Raw genomic sequence first — 14391 nt, 5'->3', positions numbered from 1 at the left:
CACAACATATCAACCATGCTACCCAACTGAATAAATTTATGAGAGGAAGACCAATATTGTATTAAGGGGTTGTCCGTGTCCAGGAGAAGTAACAACACGACTATTCACAAAATTCACATAAATTGCACAATCCTGTGAAACCCAGATCAAATTTTCATCTCCCCCTCAGACAGAATGGAAGCCATCTTCTGGAAGTTCAACTCCTCTTTATGAACAAGAATATTTTGTCAAAATATCTTGACCTTCAAAGCATAGATGATCAGTTTATGCACATATGACTCACAAGATTACGAGTGAAACAGAGATTTTAGAGAATGCCTTATATGCAGAAATAGTAATAAAAACATATTAAGTTGAATACATTTGCTACAAATCAAATTAATTCAAATTCAAGAATTTGCTTAAGCATCCCAAAGACACAGAACAACTTGGCAAAGCTGGCAGCCATAGCAGCAAATAGGATTTACAGTTGACAGTGTAAGCAATGGTCACTGTTATAATGAAGATTAAAATAAGAAATAAAGGAAATAATAGAGGATAAATTGTCAGTAGTTTAACAGGTTGTTCAGACTCCTAGTTTTGTTCTAAATTAAGGCCTCCTTCTTCTTAGGCAGATCCTTGTGATCGAAGATGACTTGATTCCATTCCCATTCTCGTTAATGTAAGATAACTATGGGATAATTCTTTCAACACAGGGTAGCTGTTGCATCACACTGTCTTGATCCAATAACAAGGAGTCTCAGGATGACAGGACATCAGGCACTGCTGTACAGATTTAGCACATACGGCCATGTGGACAAGTTGACACACAGTGACCACACACACACACACACACACACACAGGCGCATATACATAAACTTGCCTGTACCCTTTTCCTTATACCCTTCTCCACCTTGTATAACCATACCGTGATACATTCCCTTCTTCAATCCGTCAGACTGAATGCCTGTCCAACTGTCCTCAATTTCCACCTTCGCCTAGTCCCCCATGTTTCACTTCATCTCGAATCCACACTTCTTTCTTGTTTAGTCCCTTCCCTCTTTCTTCCCCTATCTCCCTCCTCACCTCCTCCCCATCAGCCCCAAAATCATCCCACCCTCAAACAGCTTACTGGCACAGAGAGTGAGTCCACCCACCCACTGTTGCTATTCACTCTCGAGGGCTAATTGCTGATTGCTTTCCTGCCACGTCAACGTAGTACCAGTAGCTGCAGCCCAGACACATCTCGATCTTTCCCAGGTAAAAGGCAAGTATAAAAATCTACACAAACATCTGGTCTATCTAGTTCTCCCTTTCAGCTACATGGAGAGAGAAATTGGTCTTTGGCTGCTAGCACTAAATAAGCGAAAAAATGTTGACCGTCACTGTGACCACCTCCACAAGTTCTCCCCCGTTGACATCAAAGGATCAGAAAATACATGAGGTGAGAAGAAGCAGTGGGTAATATTCTAGCATGCTGTCAACTGGATAGTATTCTCTTCCCATTGTGGAGCCTACTTCCACCATTATTACATCTCCCCTAACCCTAAATGCAACAAAATCAACTCCCAGAGAACATCGAGGTTCATGTTACCAGATTTATGCTATCTATATCTATCAGGAGGTTGTCCATTTCCCTTTCAAAGGTAGTCCTCTGTATTCCTGCATCTATCCCTCCAGTAGCTGTCTCCAATTTTCACACTTCCCCTCCCTCACCTTGTTCTAACTGCTTTTTCTTCGTTCCTCTCTCACTTTGTCTGCCTCCATCTATCATTCACCTGCCAGTGTCTCCCAACTCCACCCCTGTTCCCGTCCCCTACCTGGCACAAACTACCTGCCATCTTACACCCCTCCTCAGTCCACCAATCACCTCGGACTCTTTTCTCACCACTCCCCTTTTCCTCTTTGTACCGGCCTGAGGCTTAGTTACTACCTCAACCACTCTGCTTCAGGGAACGGCCACACCAGTGAGGTGTGGAGCTCGGTTTGTCCCTCATAGTTATTGAGACATGCAGGTAATATTGGGGGAAACCTCAAGGTGTGAACTGGGTTGAGCTTAATCCAGCCTGTCATTCATATACTCAGTCTTGCACCTCCCACATTCCAAAGACATACGGGTTAGGAAGTTGTGGGCACGCTATGTTGGCGCCAGAAGTGTGGCGACACTAGCGGGCTGCCCCCAGAACACTATGCAAAAGATGCATTTCACTGTGTGTTTCCATGTACATGTGACTAATAAAGATATCTTAGTGCAACAGGAATCCCAATTTAAATTTAAAAATTGCCAATGGTGAAATGGGAGCTGGAACTGGCAGTTCCAGAAGCTCGGTGCTTTTTATAGCAGCTCTCCTGTGTCTCAAGGAGCTGGAATGCTCCCTTGGTCCTCAGGCTCCTGCTCGGCCAAATGTGGCCTTTTCTGCTTTCCTCAATAGATTTCCTTCATTGTTTTCATCCCTAAACTGTACAATCCCTTTCAGTTCTGCATTTAACACTGGATTTAACACTGGAAGCCCCAGCCAACAGCTGGCTAACCTGTTAACTCAACCAAGAAACTAAAGAAATATATCGCATTGAAGTCCTGCTGCTAAAACTCAATGCTGACGTCAACTCTCCTTTTGTGCCAGTTCCCCAAAACCTTTAATTCATTGATCTTTCAAATATTTATCGATCTCCACCTTCAATATAGCTAATGATCTGACCACCACCACACTCGAGGGCAGAGAATTCCAGAGATTCACTGCTTCTGAGAGCAGAAATTTTTACTCTCCTCAGTTTTAAATGACCAGCCCCTTACTCTGAAGCTATATCCCCTTATTTGTAACTCTCCCACTTGTGAAAACATTGACAAATTTGGAAACCTTACATTTTGTTCTCTCCTCCAGGTTATTAATGTACAGAATAAACAATTGAGGGCGAGAACCAATCCCTAGGATACTACACAACATACATCCCTCCAGCCTGAAGAGGGTCCACTTCCCCCACTCTTTGTTTTCGAAGTGACAGCCAGATTTCATCCACGCTAACATGCCTCCTCCAATTCCTTGTTCTTGCCGGGTCTTTCTCACATTGCTACAAACACCCTCCTTTTCTCAGCCTCCCCACAGATATCAAGCTCAAAAATTCTCCTTTTCTCCAAGCCTAATCTAATAATGAAGAGGAATTATAAATTATAGGTCTTCTAAACCTTCCCCAGAGTCCCAAAGTCCTCCATTATGTAGAGAAACTAAGACTCTGCACATTACTCCAAATGTGGTCATGACAATATAGGGCACGTTCCATACTTCTAGTTATGCAAAAGAAACCAAAGCCTGGAGGTATGCAACCAGTTCTTATCCAAATCCTTCAGAAACTTTGCTAGAGTATAATATACTGAAGCAGTCGGTCTCAACTGCTGGAATAAAGCCAATTCAGGCCAGGAGGATTAACATTTTACACACTGCTTGCTGCAAATTGAAGAAATTCAGTCCTGTCTTAATCTAGATTTTGCAGGGGTTTAATACAAAATACACAACTATTCAACACCAATTTTAATCTCACTTAGAGATGATTACCACAGTAAATTTAAACAGCACAGTGAGAACTTGGTAGGGGGTGGTGTGGGTGGAGGTTCCTCAGAGGGCCTTGCATTACGGAGGCAGATATAAGCTTTTGTTCTGTCAAACCTATGACATTTATGATGGAAATTCTCAAGTTATCCCATTTTTAAATCATTTTCAAGATACATCTGTAAGTAATATGTTGGTGGCAATTCTCAAAATTTTTGAATTACACCATATTCCCTGCGTTTGCATCCACAACCCAGAATTGCATCTCAACTCTCTCTCTGTGCTTCATTTTACTTTGTTCATCTGCACCAAACACAAGGATTTCAATGATCAAATAAAAAAGCCACATTGCAGGTAATGTCACTGAATTGACAAAGTCATTACATGCTTTGGTCTCCTCTGTAGATGAAGATAAAGTATATTGAGAGGAAGATTTCCCTCACGCATCACATACAACAAATCATAAAATGAAAATAACTTCATAATTTCATTGCACATCACAGCAGATTATCTCTCATTCATCCCCAAGATTTAGCAAAATTTTGCAGCTCAGCATAGGCATGGCAGTAGACTCCAGCTTGCTGCTGACATTTTCCTGCAAAGTTATTAGCTTCGTTCCCTCCAGATTACAGGCTGAAAGTTCAACACATGACCCAGCATGCAGCTTCAAAATTGGAGAACACCTTTCATTGGCAGATCTCTTTCATCAACTTTTAAAACTTACCAATGGATACAACAGCATTGCTAACATATCAATGATACAGTGAGGATTATTTTTCAAATAGGAAACAAAATGGATATCACATCTGCCTCCCTTTGATCCTCCCATGAAAAGATGATCTTTGTTTTCAATTACTGAGCTGTAAACTGGGAGGTCAAACTTAAGGCTATCATAAGATTAGCAAAAAGGTTAATGTAATTTGATTTATCAGCCGATGCCATCATTATATAAGGGAAAATAGACAGGAAGCAGAAATTTATGTTAAGGAGGGAAATGGTAATGATCTATTTCACTCAGCAGAGATAAAAAAGCTGGAGTGACATATATTAAGTTAGTTTGTCAAAGAATCAGAATTATACAGCACAGAAACCAGCCCTTCTATCTACCTTGTCCATGGAAACATTTTTGTCCATCTACTTACACTAGGCCTGTATCCTTCTATTCAAGTGCCTGTCTAAATGTCTCTTAAATGTAGTGACTGTATCTGCCTCCACCACCTTCTCTGACTAGATCTAGACATCAACCACTCTCTGTGTAAAAAAGAACGTTCCCCTCGAATTACCGTCAAAATACCACACACCTATGCCCTCTTATTTTTGATGCATGGGAAAAAGATTCTGATGATCTACTCTATCTATGCCTCTTCTAATCTTACATCCTGGTGAATCTCCTCTGCACTCTCCCCAGTGCAATTACATCCTTCCTATGGTGTGGCGATCAGAACTACATACAATATCCCAAGTGCAATCTAACCAGTATTTTGTAAAGTTGTACAATAATGTGCCGATTTTTATATTCTATGTCCTGAGCTACAAAGGCAAGCATGCCATGTGCCTTCTGCACCACCCTGTGTTGCCACTATCAGGGAACTATGGCCTTGAATCCCCAAGGTCCCTCCATTCACCAACATTCCTTTGTGCCCCATCATTTACTGTATATGTCCTACGAGTAGTTGGGTTCCCAAAGTTCTGCTCAACTTTCCATCTGATCTACATCCTGCTGTAGTGATAGGCAACCTTCCTCTCTGACCACAACAACACCAACTTTGTAACATCTGCAGACTTAATAATCATACTGCCCACATTCACATCCAATCTGTATATATATCTCACAAATAACAAGGGTCCCAGCACTGATCCCTGTGGTACACCACCAGTCACAGACTTCAAATAGTAAAGCCTCCTTCCACCATCACCTTCCACTTCCTATCACCAATTGATAGAATTATTGGAAGGATTTGCAGAAAATATTGCTCAGTCCAGTCGCAGGAGTCTGGAACGCACCCTGAAAGGATGGTGGAGCCAGAAACTCTCATCACATTTGAAAATATATCACTTTAAGAACCATAATCCCCAAGGTTTTGAGCCAAGTTCTTATTGATTCTGGGGTCTCTATTGACTCATGTTCAGAAGAACAAACAACAATTGCAGTGAAAAGTAAAATTCTCAGCAGGCTTGGCAAGTTACAGGCTGAGAAGGTATTTGTCTGGCTGGAAAGTCAGAGCCAAGTGTTATCATCTCAGTATAAGGAAGGAGGGAAGATTTGTTCACTCAGAGGTTCGGCAAGCATTGGAATTCTCCAATGTGGAGGGCTGTGGATGCTGAGTAGCTGATTATAATTTAGACTCTGATGGATTGTTGGGCTCTGAAGGAAGTAAACACGGTGAGGACAGAAGGTGAGCTGGACATCGAAACATCGTTGTGGCTTGATTAAATGGTGAAGCAAACTTGAACTTATTTCTGGTCAGTTCACTGCCTACAAAAATAATGCTCCTTTCCAGAGGCTCTGAGAAGACGTCCAACATTTGCCAACAGCATTTATTCTCAAAGAGATGCACGCTATCGGTTACTAGTCTGGATAGATCATTTGCAAGGTTGACCAACATACTCTTTACGGCCTCAGTGAAAACAGAAACTTCCATCAAAAATACAAAAATTATCCCATCGAGGTTGAAAAATTGCACAGTGGCCTGAAGCAAGACAGCAAGACCATCGACTCTTCCGACCATTCCTTGTGCCTAATCAACAATATGATATATGCAGCTCATTTAAGGCAGGTCATTTACCTGTGGGTGTGTTTGGCCTTCAGTTCTGAGGGCAAGATGAAGGCAAGGTGTATGTATAAAACGCCACAGAAAATCATCAACCTTGATGGTCACAATCTTCCTTCCTTCTATCTTGACCTTTAATCAGTTGATCTGTAACATAAAAAAGACAAAGTGAGGGAGGATCCAAATGCAAATTGGCTTTCTTTAGCACAACAGAAGAATTAAAATATATTAACACAATGGAAATGTACTTTTTTGTTTGTTTTCCTTGAATGTGGTGATGAGTTGCACAGTTGTTGCTCGAGCTTTTCCCTCCCGGTTACAGTGAAACCAGTTTTCATCTTTGTTGTTCCAAATACATGTTTCCTCTATTTGGGGACAGACATTGACCCTCAGGACTGGCAGACATGACAGTTAATCTTATGTATTGCTCATCTTTCCTTGATGGACAAAAAGTAAGCCTTAAAAAGCTGGGCGCAGATTTCACCCAATTTCCTAACCAAACCAAAGACATAAAATCATTTTATCACTTTGCAGCCATTTACAACAGCTGAAAGGAAATCAAAGGGCAACAGTACCATTCCTCAGTGGCTCAGCGATAAAAGTAAAGGGATCATTGCCACCTCTTTGTCATTTCAGAAAGATGGACTTGTGACATTAAACCCTCTTCTCCTGACATTTGTTACAGAGAAAAGAATTACGATTTCCTGACTTCAGCATGGCATTTTTTTTTAAACACATGGGTCATGTTCCACTGTTGGAAAGTGGCAGATTTTATTTTCAAATGCTCTTCCATTAGATAGGTACAGAATGGAATGGTCACTTCTCATATCCTCTTTTGCAATTCCTCACTGTTCCTTGAAGCAGTGTGAAAGCAGCAGCCAGGGTTGCAAGTGAACCAAGATCCAAACACTCACCTGTGAAACTTTCCTCTTTCACTTAACTTTGGACTTTATGTTAAGAAATAACTTGGAGGAAAGGATTCAGTTACAAATTTACAAAAGGAACAGTGAACTAAATGCTTTCTTTTCAAGGGCAAAGATTAAAGATTATAGCATTGAAAATAAGAGAAGATAATCCGATCATTATCATATTTCCTTCAGTGGGAATTTGTTATGTATCAGAAGCAAACTGCTGGAGGAACTCAGCAGGTTGAGCAGCACCTGTGGGAAGAAAAGAACTGTTGATATTTCGGGTCATGACCCTGCTTCAGGACTGAGAGTGGAGAGGGAAGATGGCTGGTATAAAGAGAGGGGCGAGGAGGAGACACGGGACTGTAGGTGATAGGTGGTCCGAGGAGGGGTGAGGGATGCTGGGCAGAAGAAGCCAAAGATTACGAGTGCTGGAATATGATAAGTAAGGAAGGTGATAATGGGAACCATTTAAGGGAGAGACGAAAGATAGATGGAACCAGATGGGGAGGGGTTCCAGTGAGTGAAGTGTAGGGATGGTAAGTTGATGTAACTAGGAGGAGGATTGGTAAATTGGTTTATTTTTGTCTCATGTACTGTTCATACAGATCAATTCATTACAGCAGTCCATTGAGGTAGTGCAAGTTAAAACAATAACAGAATGCAGAATAAAGTGTTACAGTTACAGAGAAAGTGCAATGCAGGTAGACAATAAGGTGCAAGGTCATAATGATGAGGTAGATTGTGAGGTCAAGAGTCCATTTTATCGTACGAGGGAAACTTTCAATAGTCTTACAGTATAACAATGGGATAGAAGCTGTCCTTGAGCCTGGTGGTACGTGCTTTCAGGCTTTTGTATCTTCTGCCTGATAGGAGGGGGGAGAAGAGAGAATGTCTGGGGTGGGCGGGGTCTTTCATTATGCTGGCTGCTTTACCGTGGCAGCAAGAGCAATAGACAGAGTTCCTGGAGGGCAGGTTGGTTTCCATGATGTGCTGAGCTGTGTCCACAACTCCCTGCAGTTTCTTGCAGTCATGGGCAGAGCAGTTGCCATACCAAACTGTGATGCATCCGGATAAGATGCTTTCCATGGTGCATCGTTAAAAATTGGTGAAGGTTAAAGGGGATATGCTAAATTTCTTTAGCCTCCTGAGGAAGTAGAGGCACTGGTGAGCTTTCTTGGCTGTGGCATCTATGTGGTTGGACCAGGACAGGCTATTGGTGATGTTCACTCCCAGGAACTTGAAGCTCTCAACCCTCTCGACCTCAGTACCATTGGTGGGGATGAAAATGGGTGATGGAGCACTGGGAATGGGGACAAAAATGAGACATCAGGCATGGAACAGAAGGAGTGAGAAAGTGGAACAAGAAGATAGGGTTCCCTCTGAAAATGGAAAATTCAATGTTCAAACCAATGTCAACACTAAACATCAACACATTCTTTCCTCCCACTCGGTGCTGGACCCACCGAGTTCCTCCAGCAGTTTGTTTGTTGCTCCAGATTCCAGCATCTGCAGTCTCTTGTGTCTCCTCTTGCTATGTATAAGTTGGTTGTCACATTTTCTACATTGTCACTTTGACTACACTTCAATAGTACTCTGCAGCTGTAAAATGCTTTGGGACATCCTGAGAGGGATACTTGCAGAAATGCAAGCCCTTTCTAAAAACATTTAAAAAGCAATTCAGCTTTGTGCCCTATCATCACACTGAGCTTCAGGGCATTTTGTCTCCCCCTGCTCCTTGTTCCCCCAGTGGTGCTGTCTTCACTTGTGCCACACCTGCCCAATCCTCTCCTTTCTTCCAACACTTGCCTGAACACCTATGAACAGCTTGGCTACTTAAGGTAACAACATGCATCACTGTTTCTTTGATCTCTGTTAACAGGTAAACCTCAGTGAAGTGAGCAATGTTAATGACACCCTGCACTTAGAAAGATCCTCAAGAAAATGAGGATTGCCTTTGAAATCCCTTCATTTTAGTAGGGCTGCTGCTGATAATGTTATATCTGCTACTTGTTGAAAACTGCTGTATATTGAGCAATTTACTTCCCTTCCCTTAGGGCACTCTAATGGAGAATGCCACTCTCAATCTTGCCTCATAAAGCAACGAGAAACCATGCTGATATACAAATAATATTTCCATTCAATGTAACCATTTCAGTTCTAAACTGCCAACTGAGGCAAGGGTAAACTGTGGGTTGCATTATGCCAGTGTCCATGCCAGTAAAAGAGGCAACACTTGCACAGTGAATGTCCTGAAAGAGGACAGAACAAGCAGCTTACAGCACACAATACTGGTTTGATGATAGCACTGTCCCTTTGCAGCTCAATGCTTTGCTCTGCAGCTTTCTCATCCCTTACAGCTTTACCCATATCCAGCAGCAGCAAGTTTCCAATTCAGTACCAATTAAAAAATATGAATGTTCAACTATCGATCAGCTATTGATCGTTGATTTCTTCTGACTGTTTAGGGCAATTCTAAATTTGTTTGTACTTTCTGTAGTTGTTTCAAATTGCAGTGGAGTACAAGGATAGAAGGACTTAGTTCTGACTTCAATACATATGCACAAATCAGTTGCAATCAGTCAAGGGTGCTTCAGTGGTCTTTCCTCTATGAATGCAAATGAGGAGAAAGATCTGTGGGCGCAAGGTACAGGATAAGGCACTGGAAGAGTGCAGAGAAGGCACTGGGGAGAAAAGGGCTCTCAGCAGGAAGTCACATTTGCCCAGGATATTCCAGCTGCAATCCTAAGACCAGAACCAGTGAGGAACAAAGTGTTAGATGGGTGTGCTTCAGTAAGCATGCCTTCATTGAAGGCTGCTGCCTGCTGCAGCTACAGTTCACCACTCCTTAAGTGGTGCTAGCTTCTCATAACATTGGGAGCTCTGCTGAGGTATGTAGCCACTCAGAAGGATGCTTAGGACTGGCTGTAAGCTGCAACACATTAATTAGCAGGCAGAATGACGCTGACATACTGTCTACATCGAAAGTGACACACGATGCTGATCCCATATCGTGACACCTATACTTAATTTTATAGGCTATCAAGTTTAGCGGATGTCTTTTCTGACCATCAGACATCAATAAAATTAGACCAGAACTCCTAAACCCAGAAAGCAGCATTTCATTTATTATTTAGTTTTTTTTAAACTTTGGCCTTTACTGCAAATTAGTAAAAATTCTTGGTGGCTGTTCTCAATGGGTTGAGCATAATAACCTTATGATTAGTCAATTATTGAATAACGAGCTGTCAGTAACCATGGTGAAATTATTTGGTAACAATTACTGCATTCAGTCCTAAAGGGCAAACCTGCATGAAATGATTGCATGGAAACATAAAACCAAATGCCCCCTGGTTAGTGTGTTTTAATGGTGCACCAAATTAAAATATGAATTCTATAAGAACAAAACTCCAGAAACAGGCTACCAATCTCTATCAGGACTGATTGGGACTTGGAAAATGTAGTCAAGTGGGACTTTCATTTCAAAAGATAGCAAAACCTTAAATCATCAGGAAAGAAGCAAGCTTTAGTCATTAAGTTCCTTGTAAATTATAAGGCCGACTTTATATTTGACATTCACCATGTAAAAATCCCTCAAATTAAATTTCGGGGAGATATGCTACGTCAATGAATATATCCTGATTAAAATTCCTGACATTACAAAAAAGAGAGTCAATGAAATGGGTGTTCTGAAAATAAATAATTCAGCAGATTGATGATTATGTTAACACCTGATGCGTTTGTGAAAGGTGAATGAGAACTTCTGAAGGAACACAATAATTACACATGATTTTATTCTTCCAGTTAATTTCCTCAGAAGCACTACTTTAACTAAGTAATGCCTGTTTCAGAAACACTCATCTGGATTCCAACTGGACTCAAAAATTTAACGTTCCTGTAACAATGTTTAATTTTACTTCAATTCAGGATAATTTGAATGAATCAAGCTACTGAATCCAATCTTTTTTTTAAAACCAGGTAATTGGGATAATTATTCCCATTTTTGAAATATTCCAATTATTTTATTTCATCCTTTTCTGGATCTTCTGGAAGAGGCCACTTGGAAGGGAATGCAACTCAATTGCGTTTCTGCAGTATTAGTTTCAAGTCAAGGTTCAACATTCCTTCTGGATCAATTGACTTTCCCCCTCTCTCCTCATCCCCCAAGCTCCCTTCCTATTTACCCTGATGTTCATATTGGTCTATTTCCAACTCCTCAGGACCATCCAGGAGTCTATTGGAATTAAATATTTATCTCCAGGACACAGCTGCGAGCAAGCTGGAAGAAATATAATTGGAGATTTAACATAAAATGTGGTGCTGATGGTGATTTGGGGGAGTGGGGTTGGTAGAAATGGAGAGGGGTGGAGTGGGGGCTAGATCCCCCTGTTTTTTTAAAACATGTGATGACTGTAAAAGCGTATGACCAGGCAGGCAAATTGGGAATAGAAAGTCATGTGAAACAAATTCTACAGCAGAGATAAGATATCTTTATTAGTCACATGTACACTGAAACATACAGTGAAATGCATCTTTTGCGTAGAATGTTCTGGGAGCAGCCCGCAAGCGTCACCACGCTTCCGGCGCCAACATAGCATGCCTACAACTCCTAACCTGTATGTCTTTGGAATGTGGGAGGAAACCGGAGCACCTGGACGAAACCCACGCAGACACGGGGAGAATGTACAAACTCCTTACTGACAGTGGCCGGAATTGAACGCGGGTCCCTGGCGCTGTAATAGCATTGCGCTAACCACTACACTACCGAGCAAGAGTACAAAGGACCCTTTCCTGCAGTGGCATGTGGCCAAAGATTAAACACTGGAGCCTTTGCTGCTGGACCTTTGACTCCTGAGGTGTGCCATAATTTAGTTAGACAGCAACCCTGTGTCAGAAAAGTTGAAGGTTCAAGTCCCACTACAAAAATCTAGGCTGACATTCCAGTTCAGTATTGAGGGAGTGCTGCATTGTCTGAGGTGCGTGATGTTATTTGGATGCAGTAAAAACTGCACTGATGGGCAGCACCTGTGAGTAGATGACATTGAAACATCCTGGTCGAGACAATCCATCAGTTGCCTTCATTGCCAATATTTGCAGAAGCTGTCTGGCATTTAATTATCATGCAAATTAGGCTGCTGTTGAGAACTGGGGCTAAGAGTGGTGCACTATTACCATAGAACCATAGAACAATACAGCACAATACAGGACCTTCGGCCCACCATGTTGTGCCACCCTTCGAACCACACCTAAGACTATCTAACCCCTTCCTCCCACATATCCCTCTATCTTAAATTCCTCCGTATGCTTATCTAACAATCTCTTGAACTTGTCCAATGTATCAGCCTCCACCACCACCCCAGGCAGCGCATTCCATGCACCAACCACTCTCTGGGTGAAAAACCTCCCTCTGATATCTCCATTGAACTTCCCACCCATTACCTTAAAGCCATGTCCTCTTGTTTTGAACATTGGTGCCCTGGGAAAGAGGCGCTGGCTGTCCACTCTATCTATTCCTCTCGATATCTTGTATACCTCTATCATGTCTCCCCTCATCCTCCTTCTCTCCAATGAAAACAGCCCTAGCTCCTTTAGTCTTTCCTCATAATCCATACTCTCCAAACCAAGCAGCATCCTGGTAAATCTCCTCTGCACCCTTTCCAACACCTCCACATTCTTCCTATGATGAGGCGACCAGAACTGGACACAGTACTCTCAGTGTGGCCTAACAAGAGTTTTGTAAAGCTGCATCATCACTTCGCGGCTCTTAAACTCGATCCCCTGACTTATGAAAGCTAACATCCCATAAGCTTTCTTAACTACCCTATTTACTTGTGAGGTGACTTTCAGTGATCTGTGGATATGAACCCCCAGATCCCTCTGCTCCTCTACACTGCCCAGAATCCTGCCACTTACCTTGTACTCTGCCTTGGAGTTTGTCCTTCCAAAGTGTACTACCTCACACTTCTCTAGATTGAACTCCATCTGCCACTTGTCAGCCCAGCTCTGCATCCTATCAATATCCCTCTGCAAGTTTCTACAGCCCTCCACACTATCCACAACACCACCGATCTTTGTGTCATCTGCAAACTTGCTAACTCAGCCTTCCACCCCCTAAGGCGTTAATAAATATCTCAAAAAGTAGAGGTCCCAGAACCGATCCCTGTGGGACACAACTAGTCACAACCCTCCAATCCGAATGCACTCCCTCCACCACAACTCTTTTCTTTCTGCAGGCAAGCCAATTCTGAATCCACACGGCCAAGCCTCCCTGGATCCCTTGGCCTCTGACCTTCTGAAGAAGCCTACCATGCGGAACCTTGTTAAACACCTTACTAAAATCTGTGTAGATCACATCCACAGTGCTACCCTCATCAATCTTCCTGGTCACCTCCTCAAAGAATCCTATCAGGCTTGTGAGGCAAGATATTCCCTTCACAAAGCCATGCTGGCTGTCCCTAATCAGTCCATGATTCTCTAAATGCTCATAGATCTTATCTCTTAGAATCCTTTCTAACAGCTTACCCACCACAGACGTAAGACTCACTGGCCTGTAATTCCCTGGACTATCCCTACTGCCTTTCTTGAATAAGGGGACAACATTCGCTACCCTCCAATCCTCTGCTACCATCCCCATGGACAACGAGGACTCAAAGATCCTAACCAACGGTTCAGCAGTCTCCTCCCTCGCCTAATGAAGCAGCCTGGGGAATATTCCGTCAGGCCCCGGGGACTTATCTGTCCTAATATTTTCTAACAACTCCAACACATCCTCACTCTTAATATCTACATACTCTAGAACATTACCCTCATCAACACCATCCTCAGCATCATCAAGACCCCTCTCCTGGTAAATACTGAAGAGAAGTATTCATTGAGAACCTCACCCACTTCCACAGCTTCCAGGCACATCCTCCCACCTTTGTCTTTAATCGGACCTACCTTTACCCTAGCCATCCTTCTGCTCGTCACATACGAGAAAAAAGCCTTGGGATTCTCCTTAACCCTACTCGCCAAAGCCTTTTCAAGTCCCCTTCTCGCTCTCCTCAGCCCTTTCTTAAGTTCCTTCCTTGCTACTCTATATTCCTCACGAGCCCTGTCCGATCATTGCTGCTTACATCTTATGTATGCTGCCTTCTTCTTCCTAACTAGTTGTTCCACCTCTCTCGTCACCCACAGTTCCTTCACCC

The 14391-nt window shown here is 42.5% G+C and overlaps 1 long non-coding RNA gene across 1 annotated transcript in view; it reads right to left on the bottom strand.

Annotated features, from left to right (window-relative positions):
* Positions 1-6342: 6342 nt before the first annotated feature.
* The window catches only part of LOC127569709 (uncharacterized), a 424238-nt gene continuing 416189 nt past the window's right edge, over positions 6343-14391 (bottom strand). The window contains exon 4 of the long non-coding RNA XR_007956232.1: positions 6343-6443. This is a non-coding gene — a long non-coding RNA (uncharacterized LOC127569709). The remainder of the gene's footprint in view (positions 6444-14391) is intronic.

Source organism: Pristis pectinata, chromosome 4, assembly GCF_009764475.1.
Source record: "Pristis pectinata isolate sPriPec2 chromosome 4, sPriPec2.1.pri, whole genome shotgun sequence".
In the NCBI taxonomy this organism is placed as follows: domain Eukaryota; kingdom Metazoa; phylum Chordata; class Chondrichthyes; order Rhinopristiformes; family Pristidae; genus Pristis; species Pristis pectinata.
Note: the sequence above shows the minus strand (reverse complement) of the source record. Positions and strands in the feature narration are given on the sequence as shown.